Source organism: Oncorhynchus mykiss, chromosome 5 (genome assembly GCF_013265735.2).
Source record: "Oncorhynchus mykiss isolate Arlee chromosome 5, USDA_OmykA_1.1, whole genome shotgun sequence".
Taxonomy (NCBI): domain Eukaryota; kingdom Metazoa; phylum Chordata; class Actinopteri; order Salmoniformes; family Salmonidae; genus Oncorhynchus; species Oncorhynchus mykiss.
Window position 1 is genome coordinate 65,542,671 of NC_048569.1, and position 7,716 is coordinate 65,550,386.

The 7,716-nt window shown below is 42.2% G+C and overlaps 1 protein-coding gene across 3 annotated transcripts in view; it reads right to left on the minus strand.

Annotated features, from left to right (window-relative positions):
- Positions 1-7,400, minus strand: part of zgc:92140 (DUF4612 domain-containing protein) — a 29,764-nt gene extending 22,364 nt beyond the window's left edge. Inside the window, exon 1 of one of the 3 annotated variants that reach the window (XM_021603927.2) lies at positions 7,251-7,400. The gene's annotated coding sequence lies outside the window, so the exon portion shown is untranslated. The remainder of the gene's footprint in view (positions 1-7,250) is intronic. The other 2 variants (XM_021603924.2, XM_021603925.2) reach the window with 2 other exon arrangements.
- Positions 7,401-7,716: the final 316 nt, after the last annotated feature.

Consider the following 7,716-nt stretch of genomic DNA (forward strand, 5'->3'; position numbering starts at 1 on the left):
TAACAATCGAAAATCTGTATTTTTGGACACCGATTTGCCGGATTTAAACATTTTTTTTTTTTTTACACCTTTAATCTTTATTTAAAGAGGCAAGTCAGTTAAGAACACATTCTTATTTTCAATGACGGCCTAGGAATGGTGGGTTAACTGCCTTGTTCAGGGGCAGAACGACAGATTGTCAGCTCAGGGGATTCAATCTTGCAACGAGTCCAACGCTCTAACCATCTGCCTCATTGCACTCCACGAGGAGCCTGCCTGTTACTCAAATGCGCAGAGTCAGGGTATATGCAACAGTTTGGGCCGCCTAATTTGCCAGAATTTTACGTAATTATGACATAACATTGAAGGTTGTGCAATGTAACAGGAATATTTAGATTTATGGATGCCACCCGTTAGATACAATACGGAACAAGGTGTTTATTCACTGAAAGAATAAACGTCTTGTTTGAGATGAGTTTCCAGATTCGACCATATTAATGACCTAAGGCTCATATTTCTTTGTGTTATTATGTTACAATTAAGTCTATGATTTGATAGAGCAGTCTGACTGATCAATGGTAGGCACCAGTAGGCTCGTAAGCATTCATTCAAACAGCACTTTCGTGCATTTTGCCAGCAGCTCTTCTCTGTGATTCAAGCACAGCCCTGTTTATGACTTCAAGCCCATCAACTCCCGAGATTAGGCTGGTGTAACCGATGTGAAATGGCTAGCTAGTTAGCGGGATGCGCGCTAATAGCGTTTCAAACGTCACTCGCTCTGAGACTTGGAGTAGTTATTCCCCTTGCTCTGCATGGGTAACGCTGCTTCGAGGGTGGCTGTTGTCGATGTGTTCCTGGTTCGAGCCCAGGTAGGGGCGAGGAGAGGGGTGTTAAAGTGCCTATAATACTGTTAAAGTGCCTATAAGAACATCCAATAGTCAACGGTATATGAAATACAAATGGTATTGAGAGAAATAGTCCTATAATTACTACAACCTAAAACTTCTTACCTGGGAATATTGAAGACTCATGTTAAAAGGAACCACCAGCTTTCATATGTTCTGAGCAAGGAACTTAAACGTTAGCTTTCTTTCATGGCACATTTTGCACTTTTACTTTCTTCAACAAACAATTTGTTTTTGCATTATTTAAACCAAATTGAACATGTTTTATTATTTACTAGAGGCTAAATTGATGTATTATATTAAGTTACAATAAGTGTTCATTCAGTATTGTTGTAATTGTCATAATTACAAATAAAACAAATGTTTTTTTATTTTTAAATCGTCCGATTAATTGGAATCTGCTTTTTTTGTTCCTCCAATAATCGTTATCGGTATTGAAAAATCGGTCAACCTCTAGTCTGGACAGGCCTTGATTTGGTCCAAACATAGGCATCTATAAATAAAAAAACATCAACTTTCATTGAGAAACGAAAATGGACCTGATGTCAACATCTGGAAAATACGTATTTTCAACATCCAGAAAATACACCTTTTCAACATCCTGGAAAATATGTATTTTCACCTTTTATTCAGAGTCTAAATTGAACCAAACTTCAATGTCTGGAAAATACATTTTTTCAGTGGCGACATCATTCATGTTTAGCAAAAAAAATTAATAATAGATTTTAAATATTATTTTGGCATTAATAGGTGTCATAACAGTTTGCAAACAATTTTAAAAAACACATCTTTGAGTTCATAAAGTTACATACAAACATGGTCTCTTTTCTGCTTTCTTGAGTAAGTCAGCTCAAAAATGCAGGTGTTTCAGCCTGGCTCAGTGCTTTCTGTGGGGGTGGGGCAGCAAGCTGAAAATACGGAGTGTAGGGGTTGGCAATGTTCTCTAGTTGAGCAGTGATTGACTCAGTATTCTGTCACTTATGGGGAACCTACGTCACCGCAAAAGCTAGGGGGAGAGGTTAGGCCATAAAATCTGAAAGTGGTTGGGCTCGAAATCTAGGGGGAGAGCTAAAACAATTCAAGCCCCTTGGGTGCTGCCATAAAGTTACATTAGAAGTGTACATCAAAGAAGGTTCAAGGTCATTGGCCACACAATAAAGTCGACAATATACTGGCAAACCCTTTTCAATCGAAGAGAAATGATAGATAAAACGTATCGGTACTCATCGGCCATTGGACATAAACATTAAATAAATTGGTAACCGCAAATTCAACAATGAGCGGTTTAGAAGGAATCAGTGACTAACTGCAAGTATTGCAAAGCAATCACTAACTAGCCTGCTATTAATTTGAGTGGGTGTGTGGTTTAAGTCTGGGTTTAAGCGTCTCTTTTACAAGCTTAAAAGGATAAACACTCAACACCATGGGTCAGAAAAGGTTGAATACATCGGCCATGCTGTCAATCCAGCATGACTTCTGCCGTGTTCAAAACAACTGGAAACTCGGAAATCTCAGACTCTAGCGAGTTCAAGACAACTAGAAACAAAAAAAACTAAAAAAAACTAGCTCCGACTGGAAAAGGCGGGAACTCGGGCCTCTTTCTAAAGCTCTGACTGACTTGAAGATCACCGACATCATGATTCAACCTTGTTTATTTCCTGAGTTTCCAGTTGTCTTGACAGCACTATAAATCCAGAGAACGACAGACTTTGATGACAAAGTTTGGTGACAAAATTTGCCCACATGAAGGACCGCCACACCACCTTCCTGTTCAAGTGAAGACAGCACAACAAGGTGAGTCCAAAAATGAAAGCAGCTGCATTAATGATGTAATATGCATTTTATTTTTATTTCACCAGGTAGGCTAGTTGAGAACAAGTTCTCATTTACAACTGCGACCTGGCCAAGATAAAGCAAAGCAGTGCGACACAAACAACACAGAGTTACACATGGAATAAACAAAACGTACAGTCAATAACACAATAGAAAAGTCTATATACAGTGTGTGCAAATGTAGTAACATTAGGGAGGTAAGGCAATAAATAGGCCATAGTGGCGAAATAATTACAATTTAGAAATTAAACACTGGAGTGATAGATGTGCAGAAGACAAATGTGCAAGTAGAGATGCTGGGGTGCAAAAGAGAAAAAAATAATATGGGGATGAGGTAGTTAGGTGGGCTATTTACAGATGGGCTATGTACAGGTGCAATGATCGATAAACTGCTCTGACAGCTGATGCTTAAAGTTAGTGAGGGAGATATGAGTCTCCAGCTTCAGTGATTTTTGCAATTCGTTCCAGTCATTGGCAGCAGAGAACTGGAAGGAAAGGCGGCCAAAGGAAGAGTTGGCTTTGGGGGTGACCAGTGAAATATACCTGCTGGAGCGAGTGCTACGGGTGGGTGCTGCAATGGTGACCAGTGAACTGAGATAAGGCAGGGCTTTACCTCGCAAAGACTTATAGATGACCTGGAGCCAGTGGGTCTGATGACGAATATGAAGCGAGGGCCAGCCAACGAGAGCATACAGGTCGCAATGGTGGGTAGTATATGGGGCTTTGGTGACAATACGGAAGGCACTGTGACTGCATCCAATTTGCTGAGTAGAGTGAGGCTATTTCTTAAATGACATCGCCGAAGTCAAGGATCGGTAGGATAGTCAGTTTTAAGAGGGTATGTTTGGCAGCATGAGTGAAGGATGCTTTGTTGTGAAATAGGAAACCAGTTCTAGATTTAATTTTGGATTGGAGATGCTTAATGTGAGGCTGGAAGGAGAGTTTACAGTCTAACCAGACAGCTAGGTATTTGTAGTTGTCCATGTATTCTAAGTCAGAGCCGTCCAGAGTAGTGATGCTCGATGGGCAGGCGGGGGGGGGGGGGGGGGGGGGGGGGGGCAGCGATCGGTTGAAGGTAATGCATTTAGTTTTCCATGCATTTAAGAGCAGTTGGAGGCCACGAAAGGAGTGTTGTATGGCACTGAAGCTCATCTGGAGGTTAGTTAACACAGTGTCCAAAGAAGGGCCAGAAGTATGCAGAATGGTGTCATCTGCATAGAGGTGGATCAGAGAATCACCAGCAGCAAGAGCGACATCATTGATGTATACAGAGAAAAGAGTCGGTCCGAGAATTGAACCCTGTGACACCACCATAGAGACTGCCAGAGGTCCCGACAACAGGCCCTCTGATTTGACACACTGAACTCTTTCTGAGAAGTAGTTGGTGAACCAGGCAAGGCAGTCATTTGAGAAACCAAGGCTGTTGAGTATGCTGATAAGAATGCGGTGATTGTACAGTATTGTTTTTTAAATCGATTGCGGTTATGATATCGTTTAGGACCTTGAGCGTGGTTGAGGTGTACCCATGACCAGCTTGATAGCGGAAAAGGTACGGTGGGATTCAAAATGGTCGGTGATCTGTTTGTTAACTTGGCTTTCAAAGACTTTAGAAAGGCAGGGAAGGATAGATATAGGTCTGTAACAGTTTGGGTCTAGAGTGTCACCCCCAGCAGCATTCCAATCTTTAGGGATCTCAGACGATACAAAAGAGGTTGAACAGGCTAGTAATATGGGTTGCAACAATTGTGGCGGATACTTTTAGAAAGAGAGGGTCCAGATTGTCTAGCCCAGCTGATTTGTAGGGGTCCAGATTTTGCAGCTATTTCAGAACATCAGCTATCTGGATTTGGGCGAAGGAGAAATGGGGAGGCTTGGGCAAGTTGCTGTGGGGGGTGCAGAGCTGTTGGCCGGGGTAGGGGTAGCCAGGTGGAAAGCATGGCCAGCCGTAGAAAAATACTTATTGAAATTCTCAATTATTGTAGCTTGATCGGTGGTGACAGTGTTTCCTTGCCTCAGTGCAGTGGGCAGCTGGGAGGAGGTGGTCTTATTCTCCATGGACTTTACAGTGTCCCAGAGCTTTTTGGAGTTTGTGCTACAGGATGCAAATGTATGTTTGAAAAAAGCTAGCCTTTGCTTTCCTAACTGCCTGTGTATATTGGTTCCTAACTTCCCTGAAAAGTTGCATATTGCGGGGGTTATACAATGCTAATGCAGTACGCCATAGGATGTTTGTGCTGGTCAAGGGCAGTCAGGTCTGGAGTCAACCAAGGGCTATCTGTTCTTAGTTCTACATTTTTTGAACGGGGCATGCTTATTTAAGATGGTGAGGAAAGCACTTTTAAAGAATAACCGGGCATCTGACAGAATGAGGTCCATATTCTTCCGGGATACCCAGGACAGGTCGATTAGAAAGGCCTGCTTTCTGAAGTGTTGGTGGTACACATGTAGCCTATAGCCTGTTTTAGAGAAATGTTATCACATAACATGGTAAGGGCTTTCACTGGCTGCTTATATGCCCCCTTTATTTATCCAACAGTTCTGACTTAGTGTACATGGAAAATACTCTAAGAATGGCACAGTTCTGAATGTCACTGTACATTTCAAAACTGCTGAACAAATAGTTATATATACTATGTTTGTTCAAGCTCACTCATGAATGTCTTAATCTAAATTACGGATTACCTCTCAATTGTCAGTAGAAACCACATATGTTTAATTAAGTAGCTATATCAACTACTGATAGCCAGGTGTAGGCACGGTAAGAATTCACTCCATGGTGCTGAAAATAAAGCTCTGCTGTTGGGACAGCTTTATGTATGCCCTAACTGTTTGTGGGCACAGTTTGTCACTGTTACAGTGAAATTAATGTACTGTTTAGTGTTGTGGCTTGCTGGCATGCATGAACATAAATGATTGAGTTTGCCCCACCAAAATGTACATGCTAAAATCGACACTGCATATTTTACACATAATTTTGCTTAGTGGGACTATTCTAGTTTTGTTGGACTGCATTTTTTGGTCTTGCCTAGGGCGGCAGAACAGCAAGGACCGGCCCGTTAAAGTGATGTCACCTTAACATTGCATCATAGCAACCCCAATTAGGGTTGCACTCCACCTCGGCCAAAAGACATGCGAAAATCACCACCTGAGATTCAGACAGTGGCCAGATAGGGGATGAAGTGAGCGAGAGCACAAATTGAGAGGCAGAGAGATGGGCAGATGAGCGAGGACAGGACAGCTAATAATAGATATCTCTCTCTGCCTGGAGGGAGACGCTGACTTCAGAGCAAGCTGTGCGCTGTATTTTTCTGCCGCCGGAACAAAAGCCATATGCGAGCGGCGAATCATACACATCGCATTCACCGATGAGGACTGCAGATGGAGGCATACAGATAAAGCCAGACAAACGTAGATTGCATGGTCATCTAATCACAACAGTGCATGACTATATTAGCCAATGTACAAGCTGCTAGCAGAATATAGTGGCTAAGCAATAATGCATGTGCATCGGTCCAATTATTGCAGTGGACCAGCAGCAGGGGATAGCGTCCAGCGACTAACCAGCAAATCAGTCAGCTGTTATTTTATTGTCAAACAGAAGGCTAGGTCCTTACGGCGACGTAAGGTAAACACTCAAAATTATCCTACGTTGCTCAATACTACGTTACCCAATACTATGGTTGCTGAAGCCACATCAGTGGCCAATAAATATTGATCTGTATGTGTCTCGATATGATCGCCTGTGAGCTCATGGAGCAGTGACACTGTCAGGTAGCCATATACATACAGACAAGCACCTCGAGCACCTCCAATTCACCGTTCAGTCTCAGAGGAGCCGTAAATCTCGACACGACAGTAATGTGTTTGAATTAAGGCGTCAATTAATAGTAGAGCTGCGGCCAGCATGCCCAGATCTAACGTGGCGGAGCAAAGTTGATCGTCGCCTCAACACACAGTTGTGTCCAGCTGTGCTGCAGAGACACACTGGGCGCATTGTTTCCCTCAGGGAAAGATAGGGTAACGTCTCTACGTGTGTACACACAGAGACACACATGCCTAGATAGGTGATTGTCTTTAAAACAGCCCAGGTGTCCTCTGTTCATGTTGCTTCAAGTCAAGAAACAAACGGCATTGCAGACGAGGGAGAAAAGAGAGAGCGACAGGGCAAGGGGGCCAGCGTGAATTATTTTTATATATATATTTTTTTACAAATTGGTAAAGCGTTAAAGCCATAGAACTGTATCCAACCTGAGTATAATGCTAAACGGTAAACAAAACACATACCTACTATATATAGTACTCCATTTCCCCTATAGTCTCCTTTCTCCTGACGCATGCAGATTTGTCTAACAGAGACATGTCCGAGAGCCGAACCCCAAGACACAGGAAGGAAAGCGCTAGGCAATCACAGCCCGAGTCAAGGAACAACAACAAAAGAGAACGCTACGAAATAAATCATATATGCACGTTAATTTAAGACGCGGATAACGTTTTAAAACTAATAGCGAGTATTTTATGAATGTAGCTACTTACTTTACTGAACCAGTTCCTTCACGGTCCACTTGAGATTCGCCGAGCTTTACGCAGACAGTCAGGCGGGAGCTGGCGCTACAGCGTGTGGCTGGGAACCGTATTACCACTTCACTGAACGTAAACTATGGTTTGCGTCATTTTACCAGGATGCCACTATTTCGCGCAGTAATGCAGCCATCTTGCTTAGGACTTTACTGTTTAATGTAAATATTCTGTTCATTTTTTTGGCAATAAGAATATAGAAGGGTTATTTTGTGAATTAAAAATATATATTTAAAAGGTGGCTAAATATATGAATACATTTGACAACAGAAGCAAGTAGTAGCATGTGAGAGGGACTACTTTTCGGGGAAATGAGATTGACAGGTACATTATCGCTGCGTTCAGACAGGCAGCCAATTCTGATATTTTACTAATTTGTATTTTGACCAATTAGATCAACTCTGCAAAAGATCTGTGAAAAGAT